This window comes from Sciurus carolinensis, chromosome 10, assembly GCF_902686445.1.
Source record: "Sciurus carolinensis chromosome 10, mSciCar1.2, whole genome shotgun sequence".
Classification (NCBI taxonomy): domain Eukaryota; kingdom Metazoa; phylum Chordata; class Mammalia; order Rodentia; family Sciuridae; genus Sciurus; species Sciurus carolinensis.
The window spans coordinates 40,911,862-40,932,706 of record NC_062222.1 but is presented as its reverse complement, the minus strand read 5'-3'; the positions used below and the strand labels follow the sequence as shown (position 1 = coordinate 40,932,706).

The following is a 20,845-nucleotide window of genomic DNA, read 5'->3' as shown; positions in this document are numbered from 1 at the left end:
AAAATAAAATGGATTGGGAACATCTCAGTGACACCCAGGTTCAATCCCTGGTACTGTAAAACAAACAAAATCTTTCCCAACTTTTAAAGTGGAGTTGAGTATCCAGACTTGCTCTGTGCTCTCTTCCCCATTGTTGACAATAGTATCAAAATAAAACCAATTTCTTTCATCACTTCCAGTTGATTTTTTTGGGAAGAGTACTGGCGATTGAACCCAGGGCACTTTACTACTGAGCCACATCCCTGGCCTATTTTATTTTTTTTATTTTGAGACATGGTCTCGCTGAATTGCTTAGAATCTTGCTAAGTTACTGAGGCTGGCTTTGAACTCGAAATCCTTCTGCCTCAAACTCCTGAGCTACTAGGATTACAGGCACATGCCATCACACCTGGTTCCAGTCTAATTTTTTTTTTTTTTTTTTTAATAGGGAACTCTCCACGAATTTGCATGTCATCCTTGCACAGGGGCCATGCTAATCTTCTCTGTATTGTTCCAATTTTAGTGTATGTGCTTCTGAAGCAAGCACTCCAATCTGATTTTTAAGATTTTTTGGTGCCTTGATTCTGATTGGCATTGGAACCTCTGTGGACTCTGACTTTCTTACACAAGGCAAGGTACATACCCCTGACACCATTGCTCTTAGCCTTAGCCAATTAATAGAAATCCTTCAGTGAGTCCAACTTCTGATTCCATGTTCCAGATATTTTGTCCATTGAAGCGTGACAGGAATCATTAGTATTCTTTTGTAGGATAATATCAGGTTGGAGTACCAATAAGGGTTAAATTCCCCACTCATGTCCTCGAACCTGGGCAATGGATGGTGCATACGCGGTATGAAGAATTCACCAAGACAAAAGAGAAGCATTTAAGGGATTTTATTAGAGGAAGAGATACTGTAAGGGTACAGCAGGGACATGACAAAGATGTCTGACTCTGGATTCAGGAAGGAGGTCTGGGTTTATATGCAGTTCTGTGTTCTCTGTTTGCCATTGTTGTTTTTTGTTTTTCCTAGGAGTAGCTATGCTGAGCAAGGGGGATGATACCAGATTCCTATGTCCTGCTCATAATGCTTATTATGCATGTACCAAATGCTGGTTCCTGGATTTTAAATCAGATGCATGAGATGCAAGTGACAAGTATGAGATTTTAAACAGAAACATTTCCTTCTTAGGTTTCTATGGGTCAAACATGAGAGTCTCTGTATCCTCCTCAGAATAGTTGTGCAGTCTTTTGAAAAACAGAATCTTGCTATTTGTACATTGGGAAAATCAGCCACTCTGATTAAAGCAACAGGGCAGGAAGAAAGGGAGTTCCTTAGGCTCATGTCAGCTCTGATTGAGGTGCAGTGAGGCCTGGGACAAGGGTCCTTAATCTATCCTGACTTATTCCCCCTTGAGAGGCATTGTTCCAAAATTTCTTAAGAGGGTAAAAGAGGGACGAAGTTCTAGTTCTGTCTTCTGAAATCTTCTTCCTGCTGGATTTTGGCATTATCGCTGCTTAAATAATGGCCTTGCCTATTCCCTATAGTTGGAGTTGTCTAAGACCCCAAAAGGGAATGCAAAACCATTCTCATAGCCTACAGTCAACAGCAAGAATGGAAATAAATCATCTGAAGGAGGTGGAAGACAGGAAGAAACAAAATGAACAAGCAGGTTGAAAAAGCAAGGGCCAACACTTAGAAAACAGAATACGAAGAGCAAGGGAACCAGAAGTAGAAGGATTCATGAAAATATCCTTTGTCCCCAAATGGAAAGAAAATTAGAAAGCCATGAGCTGGAGCCTACAGACTCTTAGTCCATTCATGACTTCTGAATTTTCTTTAATGACCTTCAAGTTCTCTTCAACTTGTCCAGTGGGATTTATCCCAAAACAGCTGGTTTCATCAAGTGGCATAAAGAGCCCTCCTGCTTTTTCTGTAAGGAGGTCTAATCCCTGCCAATTTTAAAGGACCATGCCAGCCAGGGAATTGATAGCCATCTGCCGTTATTCAATGACAGCTACACTAGCCTTCCAGCACTCATAAGCCATGATAGTTCCATGAAGTATAAATCATTCAAGGAGTAGGATATCTGCAAACCAGAAGAGGCCTGTAAAGAGAGACTTTACTATTTCAGGATTTCTTAGGATATAGTTATTATCGGCATGACCTTCCTAACTATGGGAAAGATTGCCTCCTAGTTAATCTCTCCATGATTTTTTGAGGGGGTTGCTCTAGTAAGGAGCCCAACTTTTGACTTTGTTCTGAGGTTGCCATCAGAATGGGCATCAGAAATATTATGTCCAGAATGGTGCCACAACTGTACATCATCCTCACCAAGAGCAGGAAAGGATTATATAAACATTGGGACCTCAGAGAAAACTGAGTCTCATCCTGAATAAGGAGACTTCCATGGAGAATACCAATATCCAGAGCTATGGGTGAGATAAGTCCAAGTTCAAGGCAGAGGGAAATATAAAGATACTCCACTATTCAGACTGGGACCCCCTATGTAGGCACCATCATCACATAAGGGAAAAAAGTGTGTGTGTGTGTGTGTGTGTGTGTGTGTGGTGGGGGAGGGCTTCTTTGGCTAAAGGAGAATCCCACGAAGGTGAATTGTATCAAGTGAGAAATAAAAAAATGAAGAATTTGAGGATCTGTAGGGGCTTTGGAAAACCAGACTGTGACAGACCAGCAGAAGGGCACTGAAATCAGATGTAAACATATTATTATGGAATTGGATTCTACCAGGGGTAAACCCTATAGACTCAAAAGGGGAACCAGTGGCTGAGGAATTAATAGGAAAATATGCCTCACAACGTCATTTGCTAGAGACATTAAGGGTACCAAAATCCCATGAAAAGGTGGTGTTTAAGAGGGACATCCTTATAAGCCCACTGAGATTATCACTGTCTGTTACAGAGGTGGAGTTAAGTAAGAGATCCAATTTGAGGTAATGAGTTAAGAAATCCAAGATATTATTACTAATGGATTGATGAAGCCACCCTAAGTCCAGTTCTGTCACTTTTAGATTTTGGAAAGCAAATGGAAGTGTCACGTAGCAGCCCCTGAGAATGTCTAATGGGATAGGGAGTTCCTACTAATTTGGCATCTCTTGGACTTCAGTCAAATGTGGAAGGATATGTATGAGGTTGAGGAATCCTAATTTTCATACCATGATAGAAGACATTTATCTGGAAAATCTACTCAAGAGAAAATGCTAAAGTGAAGAGGGGGATGTCACCAGTAGTCCTGTTCCTTCAGGATCAAGCCCAGAAGGAATGGTTTTGGGTTATGTTGGCCACTTTGGTCTAGTGGATGAGAAGCCTTGGTGTCAAGCTGGAAAATAAGAAAAGATGTATAGGTTAGTGTTAGAATAGTCTGAGTCTGAGAAGTTCTATCCTGGTGAAATAAGCAAGAACATGAAGAGATGGCAAGAATAATGAGGACACATAGCAGTGTTATTACTCAGAATAAAGGATATCTAAAGGCTTGTGTATCAATAAAGATTAGGAAACTGGATCACTCTCACCAAGTTTTGGAACATCAGTTTTAGATCTTTTACTGGTTCATAGCTGTAGGATAGAGTGTCTTTTGTTATGGTTGAAGCCAATCCATGTTTGAGTCTGGAAGTATGGATCCAGAAGTGCAGTCTGCAGAGTTTATCAGCTGTTGTTGTAGTGAGCAGGACCTGGAGGTGTCCAGTCCACATTGACTGCAGGGGCTTTTATCCTGTGGAAGAGTTTTCAATCTCAGGGAGAGTGCTTGGGAGTAGGACCCAATAAGATGTTAGGATCAGACTTGGGGGAAACAGATTTTGGTGATCATACAGAGCATGCAGGATTTTTCCTAGAGTAGTAACATATTGAGCCAGATAGTGACTGTCAGGGTTCTGTAAAATATTAGTATGTAGAAATGGTTACCCAGAAAGGACCTTAAGTGAGCTAAAATTTGTTGAGGTCTTGGATGTGATTCTAGGACACAGGCAACAGAGAAGACTATGATCATTGGGTTTCCTTTAAGAGCTTGGTCAGAGTCATTTTAATATTTGGTTGGTCAACTTAATTTTTTCTGAAGACTCGGGGTGCCAGACAGCATGAAGATTGAAATTCATTTGTAAAACTTTACTAATACCTTGAGTTCACTGTGATATTTATGTTGGTCCATTTTCTGACTGAAGAGACCAGTGAAGACCAAATCAGTGTATTTTGTGACCAAAGAGTACAGAAGTAACTTCTGAGGTTCTTTCAGTTTTCATTGGGAATGCCTCAATACACCCTATAAATGTATCTACCAGTATGGAGAAGTTGGAATCCTCTACATGAGGGCATGTTAGTAAGACCAATTTGCAAATCTTCCCCTAGACAGGTACATCACATCTGTATAGGTTAGAGGAGGAAAGGGAGTTTATGATTTACTTCAGGGTGTGTCTGTAGACAAATGACACGAGGATGAGAAATATTCTTGAGGTTGTTCATTAAGTTATGTCCAACAAACTCAGGTTTCATTAAGTCTAAGAGAGTGTTTCCCCCAGGCGAGTGGTCTGGCATAAATTGTTTAAGAACTTTCATTGGAGCAATAATTTTTCTCCTAGGCCCTTTACCATCCCTCAGGAGTAATGGTAAATCCCTTTCTCATAGCTTTATTCCTTTTATTTTTGTTTTTTATCATGATTAGAAAATTGGTCTGGCTATGGGTAAGGACTGCCTTATTATAAGGGAAACTTTGCAGCTGTTTTTGCTTCTTTGTCAGCCCAATTATTTCCTAATGTTGCCTTGTTTATGTCTCTCTGGTAAACCTTAGAGTGAATCACAGCTACCTCTAGGGGGAGTTTGCTTACAGGAGGATCAGAGTTTCAATAGCATGTTTAACTGGGGTATTCCAACCCAAAATTGTCTTTTTCCTTCCAGATGGCTGCATGACCATGTACCACATGAAAAGCATAAGAGGAGTCAATGTAGACATTTAGGCACAGTTCTCTACCCAGTTGTAAGGCCTGAGTGCTATGAATTCTACCTTTTGGACCCCAGAAGTGGTCCTGACTCAATACTCTGTCAGGCTAACTATAGCCTGAAGATGAAGCCATTTTCAATATAGGTGCTATCATCAGTAAATCCCGTAGTGTCTGGTAAATCTAAAGTGACATCTTTTAGGTTCCTTAAGGCCCCATGTGACTGATCCAGAACTTCCAGGCAAGAATGTTTTAGGATGGCCTTGGGGCAGAATGAAAGGGAAGTCCTTAGGCTCATGTCATTGCTGCTAATTGGGATGAGGTGGGGCCTAGGAACAGTGTGTCTAATGTATCCTACCTCAACATGACCATAGAATCCCAAGGGATCTAAGCACAGTGACAATGAAAATAGGTAATTTCAATCTAGTGATATTTCTCCACTCCATGTTCCTGCTTACTATGTGCTTAATGATTAGGACGCTAACTCTGCTTTCTTCTAGTAGGTATCCTTTTAATGAGAATAATTTGAAACTTCAGTGGCCTGTTTGAAAGCAAGATTTCCTCAGACTGGATCATTTAAAACCTCTCCCTTCTTATCAACTCCACTTTCCCCACCCCACATTATGACCTTGAAACTCCCCTGCAAATTGTTATAATTTTCTGATCTATCTTCATTCCTTTATCTACCCATGGAAGACATACCCGCTATGCCACTTAAACGTTAGGCTCCTAACTGCATCAAAGCTCTTGAGCTGCTCAGGTGCCCCAAAAGCAACTCCCTGAGACTGAAAGATCTAATAGAAAAACTGAATGTTTCCTCTACTCAGATGGGCTTTGGAGAAATCTAAAAGACCACTCAGAGTTTCTTCTGTTCCTCAACCAAATTTTGGTTCACAGTCTTCATAAGACAAAATACTAGGGAAAAAGAAAATGTTATTACTCTCTGCCATGAATATGGGTATAAGACTTTAGGCCTCATATAGAACCAGTAATCTTGATTTATTCTATATGTAAGAAATATAATTCTGATAAAAACATAGTGACATAGAGATGATTGTAAACTCATGTGAAACTGAGATTTTTATTTCTGCAATTATACTTGATTCATGGTTAAAGTTTTATAATGCCAGCCAGAAGATCTCCACTTGCAACTGTATGCATGTTTTCATGTGACATTTTCCTACCTTTATATGATGTTAATAAATCAATTTCTACAATTCCTTAAAAAATCCCTCTTGTAACTGACTTGAAGAAAAATAAATACTAATATATATTAAATATTTACAAATGGCCCAGAAATATAGGAAATAACCCAAATGATTTAGAAATTCAAATTCACATAATTTTAAAAGAATCATTGAAAAATAAAATTAGTTTCTTATCACTGCTTTAAGAAAAACAGCTGACTTCTGAATATTAAACATTAAACCTAAAAAATATACTTTTATTCTTCTTGGACTTGCATGTACAATAAACTAGTATTAATAGGTTGTTAAAGATTATACAAATTATAATCTTGATAAAAATTTTCATTTGATTCCATCAAATTATTATTATAAACAAACTTATTTCAACAATAACTTATTTTATAATATGTCCATTTTAAAATAGTTTTCAAAATATTCCTGATAACTTAAAACCTCAGGTATGCTCATTAATAGTAGATATTTGTAAAATATCTACAAGATTTCTAAACAAGATAAAATACTGAAGCATTAGTCATTAAACATGATTTTAAGTTTATATACTTTTGCCTTCTTATTTCTATAATTATTTTTATATAATTCAAATGGGCTCAATATATTTGGGTCTATTAATAAACATTTGATTTTGTCACATTGAGAAACTAGACTGTATTATTTTATAATTTAATGTATTTTAATATTATTTGATGAATAAATGAGATCATATTTAAAAAAAATTAAATACTGCTAAGGGAATCTCAGTAAAATAAATATGTAAAATCACATATACAGAAAATCAGTCTCATGCTTAGTAATCTGAAACATGATCTCTGGAAGCACTAATTTTATAAAAGATGCTACAAATGAGAGTCAACCCCATCTTTTTAGATTTTATTTTTGATTAACATTTATTAGTTGTATATATCATTGGGGTACAGCATAATATTTCCATACATATAGTGAGCACTAATCAAATCCTGCCTCCCTTTACTACTCTCTACCACTCTTCCAAACTTCTAGTAATCACTATTGCACATTGAAGTCAATTCTTTTTTTTCTTTACTTCTGCCTCTGAGTGAGAATATGTGGTATTGTTTTTTGGTGTGTGTTTTATTTCACTTAATACATTTTGCTACAAATGGCAGGATTTTATTCTTCTTAGGGTTGAGTAATACTCAATTGTGTATTTAGTGCAAATTTAAAAAATACACTTATTTATTAACGGGCACCATAGTTTATTCCATATCTTAGCTATTGTGAATAGTGCTGTAATAAGCATGAGCATGCAGGGTTTTCTTTATTATATCGATTTTATTTCCTTTGGATATATAACCAAAGTGGGATAACTTGATCATGTAATAGACATGTTTTTATTTTATTTGAAGACAGTTCTCTGAGTAGGTTTTACTAATTTAGAATTCTACCAACATTACACATTCATCTCCACTCTCTCCAAATTTGTTCATAATAATTCCATGGAGAAGAAATCAAATGATCAAATCCTGATTCTATAGCAATTGACTTTTAGGGAAACCTAAGCTTATCTCTTCTTAGAGATAAAAATAGATTGTACACATAACTATATTTAAAATTATCTAAATTTCAAAAATATATTCATAGTAAACACTGAGCATTATTTTTAGTAAATATTCAAAGAAAATCAACATTTCATGTACATGGAAACATGAAAGAAATCTAATACGATTATATTTGAAAAAAACAGAATTAGAATATTATTGTAGATATCTGGGAGTTCCAGAAGCATTAAAGAAGAAAAGGGCAAATTTTCTAGAGAAAAATGAACCATAGATAGGTAAAATTATGTTCTGAAGTCCTTCTTCCAGAAGGGATTTACTAATCCCGGGACAGGATAAGCAGCCTCTGTAAGGAAGATTGGTGTTTGTAGTAGTATTTTCTCAATAAACTAACTTCAATGTTTAAGAGTGATAGGTGGTATACTAAGATAACTAAACCAGGAAATGTGTCAAAATTATTTCAAGACTGAATCTTCTAAAGAAGAATTAATGAAACATAGAAACCATTTTAGTAAAACTGCTATCCAGCAGTGAATCAGTTGTCTCTGAGTGGATTGTATTAAACACCGTTTAATATTTCTGCCTGTTAAATGACAGTGCGAAGTCTTTCTGAAGAACATATCACTACCTTTTATATGTGAGACCCATCATTCAAATAGTCAGTCAAAATTCACTAGACATACTAGAGTCCAGATTATACAATTCAGGTAAAAGTTGGAAATAGACATAGGCCTATCGGTGGTACAGACATAGTCATAAGCAGGTAAATTCTTTATGTAAATTTGATTAATACATTAAGGTAACAGGAAAAATTGTAGAAAGTAGACAAAAGATTTCATCAGAGAATTGAAGTTTAGAAAACAATATTTAATAAAAATCTTTAAAACTGAAAAATATTGGTCGAAGACAAAATAGGGCTAAAAGTAGAAAAGAATTAGTAAACTAGGATTCAGGTCACTAAAGAGAGGAAAAAATAGAAAATAAAACAAATGAAGTAGAACAAACTGAACAGTTCTAACAAATATGTAGTTAGAGATACATAATTTTTTAAAAAGAATGAGCAGAAATCTCATTGAATGAAATTATTTTGTAATTTAAAAGAAATATATGAAATATAATAACACACATCTAAGTCTTCCATAGAGAAAAAGTTTAGGACGATTTGATCAATTAAAGAAAAGTCATAATGTAGAAGAAGAAACAATACATAATACCTTCTAAAGAGGAACAGCAAGACTTGCAGATGAGATCTAAATAAAAAAAGGTGTTAATACAAAGATTTCCTTTTCCATTCTTTGGAAGAAAGTCAGACACCACCACTGACAATCTCATTACAACTTCCTTGTGATTTTTATCAAAGGTAACAATCAATTGGCATCTCTAAACTATAAAAGAAACCATGTTGATCAAACAAGAAAGACAATCATTAAACTCTAACTCTCTCATTTCACATTTATCTACTCATTCTTCCTCTGTTTGTTTAAACACAATGTTAAATTGCCCTACTACCACAAAATTGTTTCACATAAGTCAAAATCATACCCAAATGCTCTTCAGAAAAGTAAAGATCCAAAGTTCAATTACTGCTAGAAACTAGAAGTCAACAATTGCTAAATTACATTAATTTCTTTTCTATTGTGAATGCTTAAGCCACTTTGAAAATAATCAAGACTAACATGTTGGATGCTATCAATAGGTTAGTTAGGCTTTGCTAGATCATGTAACCCTGATCTCTATTGCTTTTAAGATTAGCTTTTATGTTTTTCTATATTTCACTCACATGTTATTATATCTTTATGTGACACAGTTGACCACAGTTTTCAGAGAATTTACTTTAACACTGTCAATGTTATGTATGCTTATTTACCTGCTATCCTAATTAATTTGAGTAGCATTGTGACCCTCCAAAATTTTACTTCAGTAGGGAAAGTGTACCTATTAGATTTTTCCCCTTTATTATTAAAACCCTGAAATTCAATTTTGTTAAAAGTTCTGCAAACTATAGTAACACAGCCACATCAATGTTTATAGCAGCTCAGTTCACAATAGCTAGATTGTGGAACCAACCTAGATACCCTTCAACAGATGAATGGATAAAGAAACTGTAGTATATATATACACAATAGAATACTATTCAGTCATAAAGAAGAATAATATTATGGCATTTGCAAATAAATGGATGGAATTGGAGAATATCATGCTAAGTGAAATAAACCAATCCCAAAAAACCAAAGGCCAAATGTTTTCTCTGGTAAGTGGAGAATGATATATAATGGGAGTGGGGGGGTGGGAAGTGAGAGAAGAATGGGAGAACTCTAGAATATGTAGAAGGAAATGAGGAGGGGATATGAAAAATGGTGTAACCTATGTACATGTATGATTACACAAATGGTATGAATCTACATTGTGTACAACCATAGAAATGAAATGATGTACCCTGTTTGTGTACAATGAATCATAATGCAGTCTGTAAAAAATTAAAAGCTAAGTAAAAAAAAATTCTGCAAAATAAAAAAATTACCTGTATCATTATCAAAATTTCTGAAGCAAAATCACTGCCACCCCCACAAAGAGAAGCAACAGATTTTGTTCAGTAGTTTAGATTAGAGGTTGCAAACTCAGATCTCATAAACTTATGTTTATTTGAGAGGCAATCTTTAATTCAGTATCCTATATCAACTTCACATTTATCTAAGCAATTGGAAGTATACAGGGTAATGTAAAAAGAACCAAAACAAAATATCCTAAGATGATGAAACTGGAGAGATAAATCTGTCACTAATGTGGAAATGGGGGTTGTTGGGGAGGCTGATATGCCCCTTCTCTATAGTATGGATCATGTGTGCAAAATGTTTCACATAAAACTTCAAATATTTTATTAGAAGTAGATTTACTTACTATGCATGTTTTTTTTTTTTTTTTTTTTTTTTTTTGTACTGGGGATTGAACCCAAGGGTGCTTTATCACTGAGCTATATTTCCAGTCCTTTTATTTATTTATTTATTTATGTTGAGACAACTCATTAAGTTGTTGAGGATGGCCTCTGACTTGTGATCCTCCCTGACTCAGCCTTGGGATTACATATGTTCACCACTATGCCTGGTTTTACTATCACTTTTTAAAATGCTGAAATAAAGGCTTGTTTAAAAATGTTTTCTCTAGGTCTGTGGATGTGGCTCAGTTCTAGGGTGATTGCCTAGCATTCCTGTGGCCCTGAGTTTGATCCCAGCACCACAGAAAAAATAAGTTTCTTTAGGGGGAATAGTAGGAATCACATACTTGAAAAAACTTTCATTGAAAGAGCTGGGATTATTGATTTAAAGATAATACACAGTATGTTTTATTAGATGATAGAATTCACTAATAATAGATTGATTTGTTCCTTAACCTGTATTTTTAGAAGTGTACTTACCATCCAAAAGATAACTTTTGCACTTTTTAATAGTTGCCTCAATATTATAATGGAACACATGGAAATAATGTTATGTTTTCCTACACAACAATAATATAAATGCCAAGTTTAATCTTGTGTAAAAAGGAATCAAAATGTTATCTTTGGATCATAAATAAGAGATTATTTCTTCTGATTTCAAAAGCATAAAATATATGAGAATTCTAAGATATGTAGTCACATTTTTATCTATAGAATTGCACTAAATTGCTCTAATTTTATAATGTCTCAAATATATAAACATATTAATTTGTCAAATAAAATAATATAAAATATCCTATCCATTGAAGGGATGCAGAAGATTGGTGAAGCAAGTTTCAATCATAAAACATAATGAATAATATATGTTTTTTTTATAGTGGATTAGTTCAGATCATTAGGCAAAGGGGATTGAAAGGAATGGAGGGAGGACCAAAATAGGAATGACAGCAGAATAAATCTAATATAGTATTTCTAAGTACACTTATGTAAACACCTAAGTGAGTCCTACCATCATGCCTACCCACAAGAATGGGGTCCTAATTAGAATAAGATATATTTCATGCATTTATAATTTTATCAAAATGAATTCTATTGTCATGTATAACTAAGAACAAATTTTAAAAAATTGAACCATGATTTATAACAAGTGACTTAGATTGCCTCTTCTTTGCCATTCCACCAATGGGAATAACTGCAAGTTACATCTGTGTAAAAGGATCATGTATGGGTAAAGCTATTTTGATACAAACACATAGCTGTGCCAGTGTGTGAGGCTGCATTTCAAGCATTCATATTGCCCTTTCCTAGAGGCATTTCTAGTACTAGCATATAGATGGATACCAGTTGGACTACCAGGAGATGACTCATGCCCTAAAGCCAGTTCTTAGAGGAAGACAACTTCAATGACTATATTTTATTAGAAATTTTTGCCCCAGAAAAATGTTTACTTGTCTATCCTGTGTATTTGTGTGCATAAGAATGTGTACATGTTTACAATTAAAAGTATTTAGAAATCGTATTTTACAATCTCTTCAAATTGTTTTCAGGAGTAGTGTATTGAATAATTAATAGTTATCAGAATTCTCTAGAGCTTGTAATAACTGCTCGTGCTTAACTATTTTTTATTTAATAATAGTGCTTTCATAAAATATTATAGATGCCAACCACTTAGAGTGTTTTCCCTTTATTTTAGTTGACATAAATCTTTAAAAAATAAAATATACACAGTTCTCTTAAAGAAATAAACTATATACAGTTACTTCACACTTCTATGTATTAGATTTTCATTTTGTTAAAATTGTTTTTCCTAAATACTAACTTAAAGTCTAGATAAAAATCATCTAATATGTTTATACAGTAAACAGTATAAGTTTTGGGATTATAATAACAGAAGATAGTCATTTGACAATTATGTACCTTTTAGTCATTTATAATTTCTTAATATTTTTATATGATCTTTTCCAATAAATCTTTTGTAACATTTTGATCATATTATTATATTGCATTGTTCCTTAATTTTTAAAAATCTTTATATGCTTTGTAAATAGCATAGTATCTTCAGTAAAATTTTAACTTAACAGTTGCACTGTATACATTTACCAAGGAAAATTAGATAAAAAATAATGATAAGATATGTGTTCTTTACCTTTCAGAAGCTAGGAAGCTTGTGTAAAACTTATCAGTTCCCACTTAAGTAAAATTCTACAACTTAAATTGATATATTATAAACATTATTTACATATAGATGCAATATGATAAATTCAATATATTTATTATATACAATACATATTATTTATACTTCAGGACATAAATTTTAAAGGTCAAGCCAGAAATACCTAGAAAATCTAATGAGTCTAATTTACTAATAATTTTATGCCAGGAAACAATGGGTAATACAACTAGAGATGTTCAAATATATTGAAAATTGTTCAAATACATATGTTTGTCTTATTATGTATGCATATGGTAGTGTAAAATGTTGTGTTTCAATCACATACAACAAATTTTAGCACAAATAGTATAGAAAAACAAGTTAATTTGTCATAAAAAATATAAGTCATAATGAAGTTAACTAATCTTTTGAAAAACATTTTTTTTCATAATTATTATAAAATAAGGCATTTTTTAACCATATTTTTTACCAGTAGCTTTTCAACAGTAATTCTGATTTTCATTAAATGTTCTTATTAGTTTCTAATGACAGGTTTTTGTCTGGTTTCCTAGAAGTGTGGGATGATTTAATGATAGATATTGTCATATTGAGACACTCATTCCTGTTGTGATAGAGGAAAATTATGGGCCAAGTGATTGAAGTTGTGCCAGTAAGGAGGTTGGGAAGAATAAAAGACCAAAAATAGGGACATTAGTGACCCTAATGAAGATCTTTGATTTTCTTTTAGGACTTTATGCTTTAAGTATGATCAAGTCCCTGCTATGTTGAAGAATAGACTGGAAGAGTTTAGAATAGTGGTTTAAAACTCAGAGTTAAGGAAGATAACTAAAGAGTTTATGAGCAGTTGTTGAATTTGGACATTTGACAATGAATGTAATATCATTTACTAATGGACTAGGTAATGGAGTTTGAGAGAAAGAATAATTCACATGTCCTTGGCCTGAGTAACTGGACAGATACTGAGTGTCTGCTGTAATACGAATTGCTTAGGAAGGACAGGTAATATGGGTGGAAACTGTGTATCTGCTTTGTTCATGTTTAATTGGAGAAGAAATTATAATTTAATTATAATCTTAGAATACAACAGAATATGAGTACTTTATTACTGGCACTAGATTATGTTACTTGGGACTGTATATAGAGAGAAAAGTTTCAGGACGTATTCCAGGATCACCATATTTTAGTGGTTAGAGCTGAAGGACAATCAAAGACAGAGAAAAGAACTGTCTTTTAAATGGATAGTACAATATCAATAAACTGTAATATCAGGGAAGTCAAATATGTGCATGTAATGAGTAAAGTGGTTAACTATCCCCCACGCAGCTGGAACCTGAAAAATGACAATGAAATTTACCAATTTAGAGTACATTGTTATCAGTAACATGAGTGGATTCAGTAAAGCAGTAGGAAATAAAATCTGATGTGTGTGGATTAAGAGAGTTTGGAATGTGATCAAAAGGAGAGAGTTGTGTGTATAGTTTAAGAAGACCCAGTTAAGTCATGAGGCAAGAGATCACACTTCTGCATAAAAGTCTGGATTTAAAGTAAAATTTTATTAACTCTAACAGTACTTATTACTCATGATTTATTATTTATGGTGTTATATGTCAGGCAAGTTGGAGAGACCAGTGAAATGTGATAAATTGAATAAACTGGCATCTTTGTAGAATTTTTGTATAGTATTGATTTATATTTTTGGCAGTGAGACAATTGCAGCTTCCATTTGTGATCTCTACTATAAAGATATTAACAATATTAATGAGGCAGTCATTGCAGGGACTTTGTTATTTCCTAAGTATATTTACTCCAACTACACATTGATGTAGCAGAGAAATTATCATGCAATGGTCTCTGCTTACTACCAAGTCAATGGTGAGTTGGGCTTGAGTCAAAACTCTTCTTATCTTCTGACTTCCAGAAGGTCACCTCTATCTAATGAAACACAAAGTTACTAAGGTATTTAGAAAACAATGTCAATTTTAAATAATCTCTGAAAGATCAGATTATTTTCTTTTCTCTCATAAATAAATACCTAGATAAATAGTCTCAAAACCTTTGGTTAAAAGTTTGCTGTAAAATTGAGAATAATAGTTGTATACAATTATTGCAGGGGCCTTCATTAAGTTTTTTTTTTATTTTCTTCTGGGCTCTTTCTGGGATGGTAAATTGACTCAACAAAGAATTCAAATGTGAAAACAGGATTATCAACCTTAGTGACTGAAGTCAGTCTTTGGATTAGATTATTTATATTTATATTATTCTTGATAGTTGTTCAAAAAATAGGGGATTTTAGGCTACTTATTTTGGTCTTATAGTACCAGTAGATTAAGACATTCCTAAGCTCTAATGTCTTGCTTATTATGGTTATCTCATATTTTCTATAAAGGTCCACACCCTACTATCTCCATTTAAACCTGAGAGCTCCTTTCAATTGGTCATCCCACAGTAACACAGAACTGTTATAAGATGATGGAACTACCTGCACAGTTATCATTTACAATGCTTTACAAAGAAAATGTTTACTGACTTTTTCATTAATTTTAATTCATTTATCAAATATTTATTCATTGATAATATATACCAGACTTTGTTCTAGACTGAATCAATAATAGACAAAATGCTCTCCTCTCACAGGATTTATATACTCCTTGAGTAGCTCAGATAATAAGTAAAAGCAGAGTTAAATGCAGAGTATTTTACTAAAATGGTATATTTGGTTTGGAAATAAATCACATGAAGGAAAGAACTGTTGGACAGGGGTAATGTTTTTTAAATAGAACATTTAGGGAAGATCTCATTGATAATGTGGCATTTGAGACAAAACACAAAAAGGAAAGAAAAATGTCATATGGAATAGGGACAGGAGAGAGGCACTGGCAAAAGACAGCAAATCCAAAAGCTATGAGGTGGGACTTTTGTGGTGTGTTTGAGGAACCAAAAGGAGTCCGATGTGAGTGGAATAGAAGGAGAAAGGAAAAGAAGCTAAAGTAGGGAGGGGAGGTTGGGAAGAGATCTTATCCAATTCACCTGCAGCCTGCATCCACCTACCTCTGTCTTGGACAAATTTGAAAAATTACTTTGAGTGGCTTTCTTTATGTGACTTTATTTAACATTAGAGTCAGCCCTATAAATGATCTTATGAATGCCTCCTTGGTTTTCCTCTAGAAAGAACCCTCACATAAAATCTTTTGGAATTGACTTTTTCCTAACCAGACAATTATTTATAAATTTGTTCAGGTTGATACACACATATATAAATGTGTGTCATTTATCATTAGTGTGTTCCTTTCTTTGATAAAGTTTTCCATGTATGGATGTGCCACTGTTTATACACCCATTCAAAATTTTGCAGAGTATTTCCAATTTTGTTCTATTTAATGAAATTCCTATAAACATTCATATGCAGGATTCTGTGTGACCACATTTGGATTTCTCTTGCATAAATGCTCAGGAATACAATTAATGAGATGCATGGTATACACATGTTTAGGTTCTTTTATTTTTAGAAGAAATTGCCCAACTCTTTTCCAGAGAAGTTGTATCATTTGACAGCCCCATCAACAATGTATGAATGATTCAGTTTTTCAGGCAACTTGCCATCATTTGGTGTTATCACACTTGATTAACTAAGTGACAACTGAAGGCCGGTAGGTGTAGCTAGGGGAGGTGGGTCATTTGGGTCATGCCTCTGGGATATATATTTTGTACCTGGTGAGTGGAGACTCTTCCCAGTCTTCTGGTCATCATGTGAGCTGCTTCCCTCCACTACACTTTTCCACCATGATGCTCTGCCTCTCCTTGAGCCCCAAGGAATGGAACCAGTTGTGTATGTATTGAGACCTCTGAAATTGTGAATCTCAAACTTTTCCTCCTCTAAAGTTGTTCTTGCCAGGTTTTTTAGTCATAGCAGCGAAAAAGCTGACTAAAACATACTCCATTGTTTTAGGGTAGATTAAAATTACAGAAATATTCAGAGAAAAGTGTAGAAGCTATACTTTTTTATGTATATTTATGTTTTGTATGTTTATGTACAGATAACATAAAATCTAATTTTAGCAATTTTAAAATTTATCCCAACAGCACTACCTAAGATTTCAAATCCTCTCCCACCAATTTCTATAAAAAATTTTTGTTAAGGTTATTTTATAGTCATTGGATTTATATTTGGATGGCTAACAAAGAAAATTTTAAAACCACATCTTGATTTTAATGCTTGCATATCAAATCCAAATTTAAGACAAATACACTCATATTCATGCATATTCCTCAATTAAAACTTTTTCTTCTATTTGTCTTTTATGCTAAGAATCAATCTGTAATTGTAATCTCCACATATTGTCTAAAGTATAAATTTTTTCTTGATGTTTCTGTAAAATTACTTTTATGCTGAATTTGAATCTGTAATTGACATACTGATTCATACATATTGATAGTCTTATATCAATAAGACTAGGGTTATAGGTCTGGATAAATGAAGAGTAACAGAGATGAAGTTAACTTCTTATAGCTTAATACACTTAAGAAATTATTGGGCAGAAAGATATTGAGGCTGAAGCATCACCATTATTCAGTAGGAACAAAAAATAACACAGGTAAGAAAAATCCCATTTATTATTGTGCTTTTGGTTTTAGTATACTCCTATGTATCTCCATTTCAGAACATGGCATCCTGGTGTTCCTAAATCATTGCCTTATCTTTTATTTACCATAGTTTCAGGTGGTATGAATTAAACTGACACTAAATTCTAGCTAAGTATTGCAGGTGTGATAGAGAAGAATGGATTCTGGAATTCTCTATGAGCCCCTAGTGTCTTGATGCCCAGCCAATCCCAAAAATCCAAAGAATGAATGTTTTCTCTGATATGTGGAAGTTAACTCACAGTAACGGGTAGAGGAAGAATAGAAGTTCAGAGGATTAGGTGAAGGGGAATAAAGGGAAGAGGATAGGAATAAGAAAGACAGTGGAAAGAATCTGACGTAACTTTCCTGTGTGTCTATATGAATACACCACAGTGTACATCTACAAGACTGGGGCCCTAGATAGAATATGATATATTCCATGCATGTATAATTTTATCAAAATGAACTCTCTCTTTATAATTTTATCAAAATGGACTCTCCCACCCTCCCATATATATACATATATATATATATTTACATTGTAATATGTATATGTATGTATATGTACATTGTAATATATCTATATCTGTACAAATGAAAAGATTTAAGGACTTAGATATTGATCTCTGTAATAAAGGAGAGAGGTCCCGGCTAGGAAAGTATTTGTTTCCTGACAGCATATAGATAGATAGATGTTAAAACAAGAGTCTAAATTAAGTCACCACATTCAGTAGATGTAGCTAAAAATGATATCCAAAGGCTGAGCTCCAAGTTGCATGTTGATGAAGAATTTAGGGGATGGACAAGTTGCAGCAAATTTAATAAAACTGAAACCGCTAATGTAGGAGGGAAACTGAAAAACAAAGAAGACTGCCCTTCAGTATTACAGGCACTTTAGCCACAGGAACTCTGTTACACATACTTCAAGTCATTTTTGTTTTAAATATTCAAATATAACATTGCTATAATTTAGATCTTAAATGTTCCCAAAGTCTGATGGGTTAAGAGTTTGTTTCCAGGCTGGTACTACTGGGAAGCGGTGGAAACTTTCAGAGGTGGGGCCTTATAGGAAGTCCTTGGGTCACTGGGGGTGTGGACTTTAGTAAGCTCATGGCCCACAAAATGACTGAGGCAGAAGACGGAGAGCAAACCTTGGATCAGCAAGTTTTCCTTAATTCTGCACTCAATCAGGCATGGGAGGACCCATTTTCTGGGTATGGAGATGGTCCCTGGCTTATAGAAGGAATCTGGGTTTTATAGTTTATAATGACGGTGAATTAATCATTGGAGACTGCAGATGTACAGTTTGGACAGTTAGGGAGCTAGCTGTACAGTTTAAATTTTATCTCAGGAAGGTTCTAAAAAGCTTGAAACTCATTGTCACTGGGAAAAGCTCACAACTCTGCTCACGCTTATCTTCCTTCCTCTGAGACCCATTGTTACCTAGAACTTTGCTTTTCTCCTTCTGAAACACATCTGCAAAGGGGAAGGGTGAAAGTCCAGACTCTAGAGTTTTAGTATTTGCCTCCTTCCTTCAAGATCCATTGGGGTTTGGAAGGGGTAAATGTTTGCTTTTGGTGGAGATGCTGGGAATGAACCAGGGAAGGGATGAAAGTTTGCTTTTTTCCTCAGGTCCCACTATTTCTGAGAAAGGATGTAGTGAAAGAGTCTTAATTGTCTAATTTCCCCTCCCTTCTCTGGAGTCACACTGTCCCTCTGTTTTTCTTGGGGTGCTCTCCTGTAGGAATATTATTTTCCATAACCCTTCAAGGACATGAAGAGGATTATGGAACTTCAGCGCTTTACTTCCCAGCAACTAAGTGAGCGGTTCTGCTCTGCATCATGAACTGCCATGATGTGATGCCTTGCTACTCACCCAGACAATATGACCAACAGATTGTTGACCAGAATTTTCAAAACTGTCAGAGTACAACTTTCTTCCTTATTAAACTTTTATTTCTGATATTTGTTATGTCACAGAAAGTGACCAACAATATCTGACTAATGTTGCATTATGAAGAAAGCTGTTTTAAAGTTTTAAAGCTGACTTTTTAAAATCATACAAAGCATGCCTATTTTTCCAGATATCTGGAAGGCTGAAACAGTAGGGTTAAAAGTTCAAGGCTAGCCTGGGCAACTTAGTGAGACCTTGTATCAAATTTAAAAATTAAAAAGTACTTGGATACAGCTCAGTGGTTCAATCCCCAGTACCCATCCCCACAGATAAATGTTAGGTGAAATAAGTCAGGCACAGATTTACAAACATTACATTAGTTCATTTATATGTAGAATCTAAAAAGTTGAACTCAAAAAAGCAGAGAGCAGAATGTTGACTGCCAAGGTCTGGGGGTACAGTTTGTTGGTCAAAGGCAATAAAGTTTCTGTTGGACAAGATAGATTTTTTTTGGAGATATATTATAGAATGTATTGACTATGAATAATAAAAATGTACACTTGAAAAATTTGAAGAGATTACATCTTTTATTTTCCCATTATGCAAGAAAAACTCATGTGAAGTCATGAGTTTGTTAATTAGCTTGATTATGGCAACCATTTTACAAACTATACAAATATGAAAGTCTTACCTTTACCCCATAAATATTCAAGTATTTTATTTGTCAATTAACCTCACTAAACCTGTAAAAATAAATTTGGCATGTATAGAATGAAATCTAAATGATTCAAACATATAGCTAATTAATTTAGATATAAAAATGTATTTTTTATTTTGATATAGTCACTTCTTAAAAATAACCTTTAAGTATTTAAATCTTTCAAATATCATAAAATTATTTTAATTGCAACCTTTTATTTATCTTTCACATTCAAGGTAAAATATGTTTGCATGTGTGTGTGTATGTATATTTTAACTTAACTATGTACATATATGTATAAATAAATAAATATATATATATTTCAAGCTACAATTTTAGAAAACCAAATTTTGTATAGATTATTATCTAAGTCTACTCTTAATATTTCAAATTTTAAAAACAAATTTCCATTACAAATTCACAAAGCCAGTTCCTATTTTTCAATACACTTTGTAATATATTCATTATAAAATGGTATAGTCGTTGACCTCTATATTTTATCTACCTCTCAATTAATAAAATTCCTACTACAAATAATTTAAATAACAAATATATCTTAAGGAAGGTATGGTTAATATTAAGTGTGGTTAATATTAATATTATTTATTAATAATTAAATATTTAGTTTAATTAAAGTTAAAATAGAAATGGAAACATTTATGAAAAGGAGAGAACTTTCAGAATGTTTACTTCATTCTACACAATCACAGCATAAAATCAACAGTATCCATGATATTGCAAATACATTTTTAGTAGAAAATTTTAAAACTATACATTTTATAGATAATGTATAATAATATCAAAACTTTCCCAAATATTTTGATATTTGTGGTTATAAAACAGATGTGGTTTTTAAAGAAGCATTTGCTTTTAATT

At 33.7% G+C, this 20,845-nt stretch overlaps 1 non-coding gene across 1 annotated transcript; it reads right to left on the bottom strand.

The window, feature by feature from the left end:
• Positions 1 to 419: 419 nt before the first annotated feature.
• On the bottom strand, positions 420 to 526 carry LOC124995199 (U6 spliceosomal RNA). The gene has a single exon (XR_007110668.1). It is a non-coding gene; the product is annotated as a U6 spliceosomal RNA (small nuclear RNA).
• Between the last annotated feature and the right edge of the window lie 20,319 nt (positions 527 to 20,845).